The following is a 13,805-nucleotide window of genomic DNA, read 5'->3' as shown; positions in this document are numbered from 1 at the left end:
TGTCATACCTGCAGCAGAGTTTTGGGTGTGGTCCCTTGGGGGCCCGCGTTGGGGCCAGGCCTCCTGTCCACTCTGAAGCCTCCACTCATCTCCAGCTGAGTCCACATCGCTTCTCTCCCAGGAACAGAGGCCCTGTTCAAAGCTGCACCGCTCCACAAAACCTTGTTGCTCTTCATTGTTATCATAAGCAGGTAAAAGGGAGTGACAGACAAGACCAACCTGTGAATGTGTGGGTCTGAAACTAACAATTATTTTACTTTATGAATGTGTAACTCCTAAAACATATTTAAAAACTCATTTAAAAACCCAAATCTGCCAAAAATAGGTTTTCTTTTACTTAAATCAGTAAATATACTACACATTATTGTAAAACTGTTTTTTTTTTTTTCTAAAGGGAAATTGTGACACACTGTTCAGTACGAGAGGAAGTCCACAGGGAGGGCCTGTATAGTGTGCAGGGACCTAACAGTATGCATATCAATTTACTGTAACAGCGCAATCAATGTTCCTAACAAATTTCCCATTTGTGATGTCTCACCACAGCTTTCCTCATCAGACCGGTCCCCACAGTCATCGCTGAAGTCACACACTTGGTCGCGCTCCACACACACTCTGCTGTTGCACTTGAACATATTGTCTGGACACTGGTCCTGTGGCTCTAAGTAGAAAAGCAAACCATACTTAATGAATGTCAATGCATTTCAAAAAAGAGGAAAGCTGAAGAAAAAAAATAACATAGTAGAGGGTGCGGATAGAACAGGTATGTATACCAGGAAGAGTGCAGTTGGTGAAATCTAAGTCATCAATGGCGATGTGTCCAGGCTTGGTGAAGGCCCTGGAGGATTCAAACAGGATGGTGAAGTCCTGAGGCACGCGACCAATGGTTACCTCACCATGACGCCACTCATCTTCACGGTTACCAGCTAGCCTCCACAGTGGAGAGGTCCGGGATCCCTCCTCAAGAAGCACATCCAGCTCTTCTACGTCTGTATCAATACACAGACTTGAAGATTGCATTCTGACTCACATACAAGAAGACAGCACAGACACACAGACACACACACACAGACACACACACACACACACACACACACACACACACACACACACACACACTTACATACCCTCTCCAAACATGTTGTAGAAGAAGTGTAGTGTGCAGGTGGCGCTGGCCTGTTTCATGGTGGGACTCTGAAGAGCAGCGGGCTTCATTTGATCTCCTCTGTCAGATGCCACAACCATGTACCAACCTGGAGCAATCAGATCAGAGCCTCAGGACACACCAAACCATATACATTTAGCAATGTAAAACTATGGCAGTAGAACATATGAAGCAGTGGTAGATCTATTGAATTAACATGGAGGGGAAAAGTGGACCATGCGGTTTTTGTGTGCTCTGGGAAACTTATTATTTCATTTTCAACCCTATTCGTGGATTTCACCTCTTTTCTGACACCGGTTTCAAATGTATAGACAGTAAAGGCACATATAGTGGTGCTAAATCTACAGTTAGTTTTGTGTGTGATGACAGTTGACCAACACCATTATTTTAAATGCACAAGTGTAGATTTCATGTTTAGCATAAGCGTGGACAATCAAGGAAGCTCACAGCAGAACAAAAAGGATGCGGATGTACAAACTAACACGACCCCATACATATTTTAAAAGGGGAAACATGAGAGAAATCTCACTTCCATATTCAGCTTCTTTTACCCTTGCCACCATCAACTCATTACAATACCCAAAACCTAATGTTCCAATCAGAAGTGCACAACATATATATGTTTGCATTTGAAATGATGTGATTCCAGACAATTCCAGTAATGTCTTTGCTCTGCATTTTAAAGTTGTCTGTGTAAAAGTGGACCAGTGGCCGCAAAACCACGGCAGGGCCAATCTCATGAATTTAGTGTGTGTCCTTACCCAGCTCAGTGCCCTGTGTGTGGTCCACTGAGGGTCCAGTGTTCTCCGAAGAATTCCTCCCTCTGATCCACTGAAACTGGCCAACGCTGACGTCCCCCCAGCCACACGTGCCATTTTCGAATGAACAACCCACGAATGCCAAATTCTCATTTACTAATAAAATATAAAAAAGAATAAAAACTTAGCATTTCATTTAATTACATTACAATCAAACTAATTTCAGTTAATAATAAATTAAGAATAAAAAAAAACAATGGAAGCACCTTCACAAAGGCCAGGTGTGACACTGATGTCATCAACGGCCATAACGCCTCTGTTGTTAGCGTCTGCTTCTATCAGCAGCTGAGCAGGGAATCAGTGAATGTCATTTGGAAATATCAATTATTTTTCTAAATATTTTTATCATTATTTCTACTACTGAGCGTGTTTGGAAGGATTACCTGGAAAGGTTTGCTCGTCACTACAGACAGAGAAAACCTGGTCCAGCTTCGTCCACTGCTGTTACTGCTGAACAACAGCTCCTCCTTCGATGGACCAAAACGCATGTACACCTTCAGTGTGCCGGAGTCACTGATAAATACAGAACATGTTTTTAAGTAATCTGTCAAAAAACAACAGTCAAGTTAATTTGACAAAAAAACATTTGCTCACTTTTGCACTTTTTTTCTATTCAAAGGGGAAAACCTGGAAAAGGATTAGAATGAGGCAAGGCAAGTTTATCTATACTGTATAGCATAATTCAGACACAAGGCAATTGTAAGACAAGTGCTTTACAGGGGCATACTGTAGATTCAAACTAAGACATGAGAAAATTGTAAGTGATAATGAAAACATTGTATGTCTACATGAAAATATTTCAAGGTTCCTAAGCTAAATTTGTTTAGCTAAGGTATTATTTTGTTCAGCTTTTAGTCGCACAGATCTGTGTTACTACTGAACTTTGCCACAGAACGTTCCTGGTCTTGCACAAAGACTAAGGCAGGTGATTCATGTCTCAAAGACATATGCACACACTTTCTGAGGAAGTCAATGAGGAAACTGAACAGGATAAACAGGATAAAGGACATCCTCTGCCGCATTGTCACATACTGTATGGTGTGAAGGGGACCATGGTTGTGTAATTTTCTTTTGCTGACCTGCTGTTCATTTGGTACCACAAGGTGAGACAGGAGGGGGCGTCTCTCAGGTGAATCCATTCTGACAACACCTGTGCTAGACTGCTGTGGGTTTGGTGCAGCGATGAGCTCAACAAGAATTGACCTGAATGCAAGAATTAGAACAAGACATCTTAAAATGAATTGAGCTATCTATTTTCAGTGCAAACATCCAGCTGTGAATGCTTCTCAGTACATCTAAGTATGGCTTTTCTAATTATTTAAAATCTCAGTGCTGCAGGTTTGACGTTACTTAGAGAAAGATAATAATGTCTAGAGATGTTGAAGACTGCTTAGTTTCCAGTTTGTCATGTAGAGCTGACTTTCTTTGTGGGGCAGGGATGAGACAATTTCAGCAACAGGACATAAGTCAGGGAAAAAAAGAGAAGTTACCGTAATGAGTCATACACTTGGTCAGCAGCTACAGGCAACATTGGCAGTTATTGAGCTAATTAGCAGCTAACTTCAATTATTTTCCAAGTATTTCCTGAGGCTTGTCACAGTATCAATTTTGTAATGGCTGAAACAAAACAGTCACATTAGTGGCCCCTAAAAACCAAAACAAGTAGCTGGTTGGCCTCTTGGAACTGAGAGGAACTGCAGAATGGTTGGTGATAATTGTTGGGTAATCAGTACCCCAAGAGAGACCTCCTTTACTGCAGGTCATCCCCCCTCTCTCTCTCTCTGTCTCCCCATTTCAACTCTGTACTATCTAATAAAAGCTTGAAAAAGCAAAAAAAAAAAAAAAAAAAGGTCCTACCCTCTGGGGTTTGAGTGGTGTGGTCTGTCGGTGGACCTTTGTATCCTCCGCTGGCCAGCACCCAGTCATGTCCGTCTTCTTTAGGGACGTTGACCCAGGTGCACTGTCCAGACTCAAAGTCACAGCTGGCAGGAGGAGCGCAGGCCCCATCCCTCATAGAAATATCATCTAATTTCACGGTAGAGTTCTTGCCTGGCACATGGGATGCCTTAAACACCACCTGATGAAGAACATGAATTGTCTTAAGGGACAGAATATACTGAAGAGAAGTATTTAGTTTAGTGACTTTTTAAATAAACAGTTGAGTGGCGGAGATTGAAAAAAAGAAGCATCTTACTTTGAATTTAGTAGGGGAGGACACTGTGACCTCTGCCACCTCCCAGCCTGAAGAGGGCGCTACAGATCGTTGCCAAAGAGCCACGCCCGTCTCCCCGCTCCGCTGCACATGAACACTGAGGCTGTTAGAAGGCTCTAAAGGTAACCAGTACCTGAACAAATAAAGTCCAAACATCAAAATTAAAATCTGCATCAGATATCAGTGTATACATGTGTGTGCAGTGGACTCACCAGAAGCGTACACATATCTCTTCAGCTGAGGGGGACTCAGGTGTGAGCAGCTGAGCTACTTCATCATGTGTAGAGATTGATGTCACAGTCATGTAGAAACCTACAGCAAAGAGAGTTAAAGATGATTCAATGTAGTCACGTTTTTTCCCATTACAGCATGATGTACTTCAACAAAACTGTCAGAAGCTACAGTTCAAGTAAATAATAACACTGTCATCTCTGTGTCGCTGAAAATCTATTCATACTTAATTTGTTAAATGGGGTTTATTCTACATTACCTAATCTAAAACAGAAAATGCAGACCATCCAAAGAATAATGTTCCCTTTCTGGATCTTTTTTTTTTATAGATCTGAAGAAGTTAAAATAGATAGTATTTTGTATGTAAGATGTTTAAGACATATGTTTTTCCCCCGTTTCCCATCTTGTCATCATCTTGCAACCGCTGAGAGCACTCAGCACTGTGGGGGTCCCAGTCCTCATGTTGGGAGCTACTACTTAAAAACAAAGGTTTTAATTTACATTTAACATTTTACAGTTATCTACTCACCATTTTCGGTTCCATAGGTGTGATCCCCCTCATATTTCGTGCCTCTTTGACGAACCCAGCGACCAATGTGACTGACATCGTTCTCAAAGTCACATAAGCCGGAATCAAACCCACACACATCTAAAGTGGTGTAAAAAAAAATAAAATAAAAAGGACGAAGTTGTAATACTCGCTAGTATGTTTTGACTTCCTGTGCACATCTGGCAATGATGGGTCTGTGTTTACATACTGTGTTCACTGCAGGCCCCCTCCCTCACTTTGATGTCATCAATGGCAATGAATCCTTGACTGTTGGTGTTTTTATGGCCAGTAAACATCAACTGAGGACACATTTAGTAATAAAGCAAATAAAGAAAAGCAAATAAAAGCTTAATACAATGGAAAGTGTTTTAATTTTGTATGCATATCTGTCATGTTTTTATAGCTGTATAACTGACAAGTTCCCTATTCAACTTCATAAGGTCCTGTTTAGTGCATATACACTAAAAACTATGATATTATATTGATGCCAAGAATGGCAATGCTATTTCTTTCTAACGTTGTTGTCTCCCGATAAGAGCTTAATAAACCCTTTATCTCAAGAGATGAAATTACCTTTTGATTCATTGAGATCACAAGATGATTAACTTGTTATCACCAGATAACAACATTAAAAAATAACTGCAAGCACCGCTGTTCTCAGCTTCCGATAGGATCCTCACGTTTGTTAATGTTATGTTTATGAGGGAAAATAAACAATTGATAGATATATTCTCTGATTTAAAACTCTCAAATATCATTGTCTGTATCAACCTTTAACACACAGCACTGGTTGAACTTAAGTGCAAACTTAAGTGCAAACATGAATATGTGGTTGAGTAAAACTTCACCTGTGTTGTTTCAGTCGTACTGATGGTTACTTGTGCGTTAATCCACTCTGGATTCTGGGTCCCTCGGCGTGTCCACAGTAACTCTTTGGAAGAGGATGTCTAGAATAAAGCAAGTCATGATAGCACCAAAGTATGGTTACTGCCAGCAAACCCTGTAAGAAGATGGTTTGAAATAGTGCCCACTAATGTTGTAGTCACGACCACCTAAACCTGAGACCCAGTCATGACCAAGAACAATGCAGGTCGAGACTGAGACAAAACCAAAACCACACCAGTGAAATATTCGCACTGCTGTGGGTGACGGCCATTGAAAGTAACACAAATTAGATAAGAAATTAGTCAAAATGTTGCTGGTTGGTTGCATTTTAAGCGGGAAGCTTTTTTTATCCAATCATTGTAATGTTAGATAAATGGGGCAATTCAGTTATATCCCCCGCTGTTCTTGACCAGTTCTGATATGCAATCAAAGTCCTCTTTGTGTGAGACCTACGGGAACAAGTAAAAATGTGGTCGATGCTGAGACAAGCTTCAATAAGTGATAATGAGATCGGTCTGAAACCAAGGCAAATGTCGAGCACTGCAAAGTTGGAACTAACAAGTGTACATACTGTCTCAACCAGCAGATCAAGTCTGGATACTGAAGGGCCGAGCATGTAGAACCAGAATCCCACACAAATATCTGACGTGAAGTCGATGACAGGAACAGATATGACTGCTAGCTCCCCATCCTTAGATCCAGATCCGTTCAACAGTAAGAAGGAACCTTGGTGACGAAACAAAACAGAGAGATGCAGCCAGACCGAGTACAGCGTACAGCATTAGAACACGTATAATGCGGATTATAGTGTGTGCCAACCTTTTATGGTTTGAATAGTGGAAAAGCAATAAAAAGTGATAAGGTTTAGGGTTGCAACTTACTATATAACTGATCATAAATAATAAATCTTACTTTGAAAAAAATTAAACATTTTCTCACAACCGAAGGCAATTATTTTAAATAGCTGGCATAAACTGACAAACTGTCAAAAACACCAAGATATTTCCAATCTATTTTTCAGAGAAAAGCAGGACAATCCTTTCATTTGAGGAGGTAGAATCAGTGAAATTCTTTGTATTTTAGCTTGATGATCTTTATAGTCGTACCTCGTTTCATAGCAGCGTAGATCAAATACTTCTATTGTCATCAGTGTTATTATCATCAATAGTCAATAATACCTTGATTGTTTTCAACGGTGTGATCATACTGAGGTCCATCCCATGGCTGGTCCACTTGAAGTCCTCTACTGAGAGTCCAGTTCAAATCATCATCGACCTCCTGGACCCAACTACACAGGCCTGTTTTACAAGATGTACATTCAAGTCTTCAAATACTCTATTTTTAGCAAAGGCAATTGGATAAATAGATAACAGAATATTAACTTAAACTCATGCAGTTGTCCAGATGCAAAATACTATTAACTTGAACTCAGTTATTAAGAAAACAAGGGAGAGACAAAGTTCACATTAATAGATAAAGTGTAATTTGGGTAGTCTGCATTAGAATCACTCAATCTGTGTTCTGTCGCTTTATGATATTTCAACAACACAGGAGATTTAAACTAAAAACACAGCATGAGCCTGTCAACTCAAACGACTCAGAGAGAGCTTCTTCTTCTTCTTCTTATGTTGTGTCTTTAAGCAACGCTCACCATCACCGAGCTAAAGAACAAGCTATGGCTTGTAGTAGGCCTAATCATTTAAAAAAATATTATTAGGGGATATTTCAATGTCTAACTCTCCTTAAAGGGGCACTGTGTAACATTTTAAGTAATTTATTAGCTACAATCAATATCCTCATTCATAAATATGCCCTCATTGGTGTAAAATCACCTCTACCAATAATCTGAATTATCCTCTTGAGTGGAGCATTACAAATATTAATATTAAAATTTGTACATTGAGCAGGCAGGTCTTATGGAGGCATCCATGTTTTTGAATGTCATCAGGTGCATTGTTTAGAATTTAGAATTGTTCTTGTCCTTGAAGACCACTGTAGCTTCTGTTATTATTCAAAAGGGGTGGGGTTACCCAGGGAGCGTTGCATTCATGTCATCTTACACAGTGCCCCCTTAAGGAAGCATACTTTTTGTAGACAATTCACAGGCTTTACTGAACCCCTCGTTTACCCAGAATCACCTTGTTCAAAATGACAGTCCATGGCGGAGGCAGGAGTAGCGGTGGTGGTGGTGGGAGGTTTCGGGGTGGTGGTTGGGATCATTTCCTCACAAGACTTGTCCCTGATGATGTGGATGTCGTCCAGGGCAAAGTTTGCATCTATTGAGTTTGAAGTGGCTTGTAAAATAATCTGTGATAAAGACAGATAGTTAATTTAGAGACGTGCACCGATTTATTCATCATGTATGAAGGTATATAACTGTATGAAAATGATACATTGTTAGTCTTACCTGGTGAAGCCCTGATGCATTGTAATCCACTCTGTCCAGAATCCATGTGTTATTTGTATATCCAGTTGTATTCCATACAGGACGCAGTCCCGCAGCCTCATTCACGAACACTGTCAGTGTTACATCTGAAGCACCTACAAGCACCAACCCATCAAAATGTGGGGTTTTTAGATTATTTCTTCTCAATGATGCAATCGGACAAAACGATTAAGGAAATAAGAATTTGAAAAGGACAATTGGATTAGGTAATGAGGCATCAAATCAGCACCATTATATAAGCAGTAGCCCCCTCAGTAACTGAATGCTGGCATTTGCAGGGTAAGAAGTTAAATATATAGATATAGAATCTAAACTATTTATTTAGTTGGAATATTAGATCTTAAAAATATATTTTCTGCATGTATATTAAATTAATTGCATCTGTCTTCATAAGCCTTCTCATGGTTTATCTATTGCTATTATTTTATTCCTTTTGTGTTTAGAGATCCCCGATTATTCCCATCATGATTTATCATGATAATGTCTATGTTTTTTTGTTGACGTCCATGTTTTATGTTATATTTCCTGATGCTCACTTGGCGAAAGTACTCCAGTAAAATTGTTTTATTTTGAATATTTGCAAATTAAAAGATTACTAGACTACTGGTTAAAACTAAATCTAGCTTTAAAAACTTACATTTTGCTGCAGTTATAACTGCATTTACAGTAAATTAAAAATTAATCGTAGGCTACTTTTATTTCTTAAAGACATTTTTTTTTAGGTATTTTAACGTTTATTTGACAGCTCAAGACAGATAGTACAGAGTGGAAATGGGGATGACACGCAAACGGACGCGCTCTACCCACTACGCCACCGAGCGCCCCGTATTATTGATATTTAAGTGATTTCTAGTTTGTTTTTTCAACGATAGTGTCCAAATCAAATTACTGACAACATGGACATGACTGTACTCACCGTGAACCCACCCTGAGCTGAAGTGCCAGATCTCCAGGCAAGCCTGTTCTACTGCCCCCATCGTCTCACTCTCCAGCTGGGCAGTTTCTCCAGCGTTAGGCTGAGAGACCATGAAGAATGCAAAGTGTCCTATGGAGAGAAGAGGCAACATACACCTAGGATAATTAGGATTATTATTTTCCAACAGTGCCCTCCATACATGTGCATACAGCTGTGTCATTTCAGGTTTCATTTGTTGTCAGTCACTTGGAGTCTGAGTGCTTTCGTTAATGTTAAAGGATTTGCTTAAAAAAGATCTGTTTGTAATGATCCCTCCTGTCCATATTACCTAGTGAGAGATGGTGGTAAGGAATGGTAGACTAAATGGTAAATGGTTAATTAAAGTGCGTATTTGGTGACTTACCCAAAGCAGAATTTGTGGAGTGGTCCCTTGGTGGAATGAATGTACCCTCACTGTCCCCTGAGAGCCAGTCCCAGTCCACTCCAGTCTCTGCTGGAGGACTGTTCACCCAACCGCAGAGGTCCATTTCAAAGTCACAAAAACCTGCAATGAGTAAACCCATGTGCAACTATAAATAAAGGCATGTACAAATAAGAAAAAACACCTCTGCAAATACACTCACAATCATTTTCATCTTTAGTTACCTTACCCTTTACTTTATCTTTCATTAATTTTCTGTTTTTAAATTGAATGTTTACAGGGGTCACTCACCTGGCGGGGGACAGGCACCATTCAGGACAATGAGGTCGTCGATGGCAACATCTCTCCTCGGTCCACCACCGACCACCGCCTCAAAAAACACCTGATCACAATGACAGATGGATTTGAACTTATAGGATGGTGTTATTTCCTTTTAAAATTTCCACATAGTCTGAGCCGACTCAGCCGAGTCAGTAATGCATAATGCTTAAAGAATGGCTCTGTCAAGTCAATCCTAAAACACCCTAAAATATAAAGTATAACATTTATTAAACAATAAGTATCTGATAAATAACAACCTAGTACCTGATAAGAAGTATCAACACTGAGAAGTGTCACTCTTGCGTGCCTCCAGTGCTTCCCCTGATCTCCATGTCGGTTCCAGAGCCGTGCGGGGTGTGTGTTGTTTTCAGGCGTTTGAAGGTAAACACTGAGTTCCCCCACGTCACGTCCCTCCATGTAGTACCAGAACATGAGGCATTCCCCATCAGACGGCGTGGGCTCCAAGACTGCAGTCATCACCGCGCCCCTGTACCCCACAGGGTGACGCCACAGCTGGGCACTGAGGTAATAACCTACGCATAATGGAGGCTTCATTTTAATTTAGAGTGCATGTTTGTATACGCATGTAAAGCTTGTCTTAAACTGCCTCATAACACGCTTGTTCAGCATGTGATTACACAGAGTTATCTACAATTACTGAAACCAGGATTTATTGGAAAGAGTCATCCTCAAGAAATATTACAAATCCAAACGATGCATCATCTTTATTTCCTTCAAATTTTGTTAATTAAAAAAATTGACATAAAGAGATATAGCATCAGTTATATAATAATAAAAGCAACACATTAAATACATATACTGTATATATATTTTAGGTTTTAAATTCAAGCCACACCCAGACTAAACCCCGCTGGTAGTCAGAGCAAACACAAAATAAACCTACAGGCTAGATAATGGCCGATTTATTAGCTGCAAAAGAACAAAAACAATATATGACCGAAAAATTCACAGCAGCCGAGACTGGAACTCACCTTCCGCGGTCCCCAGGGTGTGATCTCTTGCTGGCCCAGAGGAGTTGGCTGGTTGGGACGTCCCATTGATCCGGCTCCAGCTGAAGTCTGCAGAAGTTCGGGGCAGCAGGCCACAGAGGGAGCCCTGGAAGGTGCACTCTCTCTCGGCCGGGCAAGAGCCATTCTCACCGCTGGACACTACGACGTCATCGATGGCTATGCTGCCTTGTTTACCACCCACCACGGCTTCTATAATAAACTAGAGCACGACACAAATGACCTGAAGTCAATTTTTTAAGATAGATTTAAGATATAAGCAAAAGACTGTACATATATCTATATGTACTGTTTTTAAATTGCTCTTAGAAATAAAGCAAACATGCATTGGAGCTAACCCATTATTTGACTTAGAGGTGCATGGCAGATTTGTTTATACTGTATTTGCAGAGCATGCAGTTAGTTTACAAAAAATATTTTCTCAACGTGTAATTCTTAGTATTGAATAATTATATCAACATAAATTAAAACAAATCTGTGTGTCCTGCTGCTGTGGACAACAACAGCAAAAAAGTAACTTTTAAGGTAGCTTTTTAACTTGAAACAGTGTACCAGTGATGCAATTTTCCTGTGAAGAAAGTTTGTTTATTCAGCATATATACCTTACAAAATGTTCACTTCTCTGACACCCAAAGTTACATAGTGCACATTTAAATCGGAATAGGCAGAAAATATAGAAAATATCAGTTGTATTAAAAAAAAAAAAAAAAAAAAAAAAAAAAATATTCTTCTAAAATGTTCAATAAAATGTCCAACTATTATAGATGACCTATACAACCTTCTTGGTTCAGCAGAGGAATATACAAGAAGAAAAAAAGAGCAATAACCTGTATAGGTTTGTCACTGTTGAAGGTTAGATCAGCAAATCTCCATTTGTTTCCCTGGGTTCCGCTTCTCATCCATACGACCGTCTCCTCTTCACCAGAGCGCTTTGCAATAAACTTCAATGAACCTGATAATAGGAGAATATTGCCAGAACTTGTGAGGATGGATAATGCATTATACTGTATGTGTACTATAGATACAATCTTAAACTAGACAGAAGCTTTTTTTCTTTATCTCTCAATTATTTTTATTGCTTGGAGTACATAGCTCTGGGCAGTGAGGCACCTACCAATGCTGTTGCCAAATATGTGGTACATGAAGCTCACACAAATGACTTGGCCTGCAGGTAGAGGGAAGCTGATCAGTCTGGCTGTGGATGAAATATCCAGGTTGGATTTAGCAGTTATGAGCATGTAGTATCCTGAGGAGGAAGAAAGAAAATCAAGTAAAACATTTTGTTTTTTTCTCTCAAAATAATCAAGTGCTCATTGTAGGGGGAGGCTAAATTATTTTTTACAGTACGGTCAAAGATACTCACCATTCCCAGATGGGCCTTCATTAAATCCCCCATTACTTAATTTCCACAGAACACTGGCAGTGTAGTCATGGTACCATGAACAGGTGTCCTTTTCAAAATCACATGTGAGTTGGAGCGATCCTGCGGGGACATCTCCCTCTGCACAGTTCTCGAAGCGGATATCATCCAGCATGACGTCCTTGGCTTCTTGAAATGAGGGGTCGAATGAAAGCAGCAGCTGTAGAAAGTGAAGTGTTTTACTCTTCATGTGTTGTGAAAAAAGGGTTCAGCTAATTGATTGCAGAATGATGTTGCTTTTGTGTACATAGAAAAAGTTATAGATCTTTGACTTCAGCTCAGGAAAAATCCGAGCAAAAACAAAAGAGTTGTGTTTTTTTTTGTTTTCTTTCAGTGTATAATACCTTGTATCCTCCTGGCTGATTACCGATGAAGGCTGTGGCATTCTCCCAAACGGCCGTCTTGCTTTTAGAAGTGATCAAGTCTTTCTCATCCCTGCCTCTGACCATTGTTACTTTAAGAACAGATGATGACAGCGATGACTCGTTATCGTGAATATGGTACCAAAAGCTGAAACCGATTGACAGTCACATCACAAGAACAGGCAGAAGAGGGTATTTGTCATATAACCAAATACAACACAGATTTGAGTGAAATCATTGATATTTTAGTACCTCATCTGGCATCCCAGAGCGGTCAGGTTGGCAACAGTGTACTCCAAAGTAGCCGTTAAAGAAAACCCACCGTCCTGTCTGCCATCTATATGCATGACATGTCCTGTATAATGTTCAGTAATGACATGATCGTCAATGGTAGATAACACATTTTAACCACAGATTTAAAATGTCAATCAGAATCAGTTTAAAATGAATTAACAACAATATAATGGCATTAATGGAACATGACAAAAAGGTTAATATTATTTACCAAATGGACTTCCTGTGGTATGGTCCCGTCCAGGTATTGAGGTGATGTTTGCCATCTGCCGAGACCAGCGGTAGTTGATATCACTGGTGTCTTTCCAACCACACAAGTGATGCTCAAAGTCACACGACCCTTAACATTGGGGGGTGGGGAGGTGTAAGAATAATTCAAATTTGCACGTTTTATGAATGAACGTGAAGGCATTTTTGTTGTTGATTCTACTATTTTATAGAACCTTCCTTTTGTTTTTGTGTATTTACAAAGAATAAAGTGGGGTCCAACAGTCTGAGATCATTATCAAGATCCTTGTATTTTGCATTTGAGTAGTCGTCAAACTGCAGCAAAACACCTCCAGACTTAAATATTCCCACCACCATGTTATCCAGAGTATTAAATACAGTATGTTCTTCTTAATTTTACATTTCAGAACAAAAAACTGTTTATAAATGCGTTTTAATCCTCAAACTTTCTTATTATTTCCTGGCTAACATGATAATAAGACGTTCAATGCGAAAAAATAACAATAAAAAG

Source organism: Ammodytes marinus (assembly GCF_949987685.1).
Source record: "Ammodytes marinus genome assembly, chromosome: 9".
NCBI classification, from domain to species: domain Eukaryota; kingdom Metazoa; phylum Chordata; class Actinopteri; order Uranoscopiformes; family Ammodytidae; genus Ammodytes; species Ammodytes marinus.
Note: the sequence above shows the minus strand (reverse complement) of the source record.